The sequence below is a fragment of the Sinocyclocheilus grahami genome, unplaced genomic scaffold, assembly GCF_001515645.1.
Source record: "Sinocyclocheilus grahami isolate Dianchi unplaced genomic scaffold, SAMN03320097.WGS_v1.1 scaffold100.1, whole genome shotgun sequence".
In the NCBI taxonomy this organism is placed as follows: domain Eukaryota; kingdom Metazoa; phylum Chordata; class Actinopteri; order Cypriniformes; family Cyprinidae; genus Sinocyclocheilus; species Sinocyclocheilus grahami.
This window is the reverse complement of record NW_015505279.1, coordinates 69,773-73,678: the sequence shown is the minus strand read 5'-3', so window position 1 is coordinate 73,678 and position 3,906 is coordinate 69,773. Positions and strand designations below refer to the sequence as shown.

General features: G+C 36.3%; 1 pseudogene; it reads left to right on the top strand.

The window, feature by feature from the left end:
• The first annotated feature begins 2,110 nt into the window (after positions 1 to 2,110).
• LOC107588242 (homeobox protein Hox-D13a-like) lies at positions 2,111 to 3,287 on the top strand (annotated as a pseudogene).
• The last annotated feature ends 619 nt before the right edge of the window (positions 3,288 to 3,906 follow it).

The following is a 3,906-nucleotide window of genomic DNA, read 5'->3' as shown; positions in this document are numbered from 1 at the left end:
AAAACACAGATTCAGTATTCCTCAAAATGAATAAAAATAATGCAACTCAGAATATGACGCAAACCTGCAATAATTCAATGTTAAACAACACAAATATGATTTATGTATTTAATCCCATTCTATTAAGCAATGTCTTTGCTTCTGACCTTCGATGATTCAGTTCAACCGTACTAATAAGCAAAAATTACTCTAGACAAACATTTGTGTGTCTTTTTTTATTGCTGAAGTGTGTTGAAATTTCTTCTTCTGCATTCTACTGTACGGACGTAAATTTACATTTCCTTCAGACTGAGGCTTATTCATTTCACTTTTGGTGTGAAAAGGCTTTTATATTTGCCAAAAATATAACTTTTTTATTTTAAAAACAAACAAGCAAGCCCTGTCCAGATTTAAAAAGTAACACAAAAGTAACGTAATGCATTACTTTCCATAAAAAGTAACTAAGTAACGTAATTAGTTACTTTTTTATGGAGTAACGCAATATTGTAACGCATTACTTTTAAAAGTAACTTTCCCCAACACTGTAAATAAATACAAATCAACCAGTAAGGCCCTGAATTAGTTATATGAAAATCATACATCAGCACAATCAATGTGAATTATTTCACATTTGCATTTACAATAATGAAAAATGAATAGCGTTTCTATTTAACGTTTAATGTTTGTCATCAAAGCGTCGCACAACGTTCAGAATCCGCAATTCCTGGATAACTATTGTGAAAGGTATGTTAGTTTTACTGCTTTCTGTGGTATGTCAACAACTACAAGCTTCTTGTGAGGGCACTAAAGAAAAGAAAAGAAAAGAAAAGAAAAGAAAAGGAAAAAAACCCTGCAGGTTGTCTGGTTTCCCTTTCCGGCTATAAATGTATGCTTTTGAGGGGCTCACAGGTGTTTGGCAATGGGACCTACATGCGCACAAAATCCCAAAAGCAAAAGTAAGCTTAAGTAAATCATAAAAGCTATTGTAGATCGTTAAGTGTTCAGGAGTAATTGAATGTTAAAGTGCATCACAAGCAGACAACCTCCTAACCACAAAATTACACTTAGGACTACTCTAACACTTGCTACTTACTTAAAGTACATTCTTAATATAAACTTGAGACTGTAAAATCGACAGCTGTATAAATGAAATTCAGGAAGTAATTTTCAAGAAAAATGGGCTATGCCTTACAGCAGGGGTGTCAAACTCAATTCCTGGAGGGCCGGAGCCCTGTAGAGTTTAGATTCAACCCTAATTAAACACACCTGATCCAACTAATCAAGTCCTTCTTGGCTTATTTGAAGACTATATGGTAGCCTATGTGTGTTGGAACAAAACTCTGCAGGGCCCCAGCCCTCCAGTAATTGAGTTTGACACCCCTGCTTTACAGGCAAGGTGAAAGTTGGAAGAGGGAAACAAAAATAGTTGTCGTGCATGGAAATCAGTTATGTGTTGTGCAACACAATGTCTTCCCACGCCATTTTCCTCCTCTTTCACAACATCATCGTCTTCCTCTCTGACGCTCCAGGGCGTGCCACAATGTTTTTCACTGAGCAAAGGGCAGGCTGGTGAATCTCTTCTACTCTAAAACGCAACTTCTACTTCGCAGTACATCTCCAGAACCCTGTTTATGTATAATGGATCTTGCAGTTCTGGCTAATGTATGGAAATTATTAAAATTACAGAGCTACCTAGTGATTAAAAATATTACAGCAGTCGGTTCTGACATTTATCAAATTATGGACCAGCTACTACCAACTAGTACTATATATATATATATATATATATTAGTATATCAAATAAATGTATAACAAAATATAGAACAAAAAGAAATGTAATCGTGTTTATGTCCTGGATTAAAATACTTAAACTAGGCTCACACAAGACAAGTGAAATCTACTCAGTGGTGTTGTCCAAATTCAGTTTAACCATTTGCATGTCACATGGTGACAACTATCCATATCAGGTACCAGGTTATCTGACCTATGTAAATAGTCCGGGGGAAAAAAACATAAAGGCTTAACTATCAACGGAGATTGTTCTCTGTGTACATTTTTCGTGGTTTTGAACTCATAAAATACAATGAGTTAAATTGCAAATCATATAGGCCTACACTGTGTGCAAGTAAATATGGAAGCAAGGGGATTGGATGAGGAGTTCAGACACGTTTACCCGTCTGTCTTCGGGGCTCACTCAAGCCGGTCTGCGTCAGAAACTCCGATGTTCTTCGCGGCGGAACGACCGACTTCGACAAGCTCTGAGTCTCTCACTCCTTACGTTTCTTTTTCAGCCAACATTGGCACTAATTCCTCGGTCACTTTTGGATGTCGTTTCTGAAACAATTGTTATGGTTGCAAAGTTCCATAGAAGGCTGTGTTTTTGTCTAGTGTTGTAAAAAAAAAATGCGAATGGGCAGTCTGGCAGTAAACCCGTGGACTATGGTGACGCCTGGCTTAAGGAGTTCGCGTTTTACCAAAGATACACCGGTTCCTACCCAAGAATCCCCCCTGTCTATATTGATTTACCTGTAGTTTATAGAGCAGTGACCGGACAGGATACTTGCTTGACAATGGAAGGCCACCAGCCGTGGAACTGGTCAAACAAATGCAGCGGTCAACTTTATTGCCCCAATGACCAGACGCAGAGCCCGCATATCTGGAAACCATCATTAACATGTAAGACTTGTGAGATCTGCTCTGTGAATCACTCCTCGCCTCACTTGATTAGTTTTATTAAATGCCACAATCATGTCAGTATCAAAATAATGAAATTAATTCTTAAAATCAGAAGCACAGGCTTAGGTCACTAATCTGAAATTAATAATGACAGAAATTAAAAACGTTCCTTATAAAGTTATTGAGTTCTTTTGAACCTGAATTGGACTTTCTTTGGATAGAAATTTACATGTCGCAATTAATTTAGTTTTTAAAAATTGTACCATTAGCCTACATTTAGATTATTGGAAGATGTTTCTTTAAAAAAAGAACCACGCCTGCGTTAAGGTAAATTGCAATAAATGTTACATCATTGTTAATCTTGGAACTATGAAAAGATCTTGTAACAAAAGACAGCCATATAATTAAAATGATTTGTATTTCCTCAGAGGGACCAGCGGTTTCATTCTGTCAGCGCGGGAGAAAGAAACGGGTTCCTTACAAAAAATTGCAAAGTGTAATTGTTCATTACAAAGGAGAAGAGACGGCGGATCGCTTTTTCTACAAACCTGTCTGAGAGACAAGTAACTATCTGGTTTCAAACCCGTAGAGTCAAGGATAAGAAGAAACCTGAAGTCTGCAAAGATCTTTAATCCTATTAAAGATTAAATCATGTAAATGCTGCTTCATAGTGAAGAGTTTAGCTCTTTGTTTTTCTTCTTCTTTTTTAAGGGCTATCAGTCGTGCTCAGTCGTAGTTTATTCAGATAATGTTTTTATACTTGCATCCAGGTTTGCTGAAAGAATGTTGAGATGTTCAGTGTTTCAGTCGATTTTTAAAGAATTGTTAAGCAATTATCTTTCTGTAGCACTAGTCATTTCTACGCCATATTTGATGGCCACTGATCTTTCTTTTCATTTAAAAGGTTATGTTTTATTTTTCGTTTTATGTGAGTGCAGTACCATGGCTATTGTATAGTACCAGCGTTTTATGGATTTTATGCAATAGTTTCTCGTGTAATGTTTATTTAAGAGATCCCAGCAAACAAATAAGGTTACACTTTATTTCGATAGTCCACTTTAGACATTCTATTAACTATAAGTAACTTTGTAACTACATGTCAACTACATGTCAAATAATTCTCATTAATTTGCAACTACATGTCTACTAACTCTCAGAGTAGACTGTTAGGGTAGGTTAAGGGTTAGTAGAATAAGCTGATAAAGAAAGTGTTAGAAGATATTAAGCAGACAGTCTACTAATACTCTACTA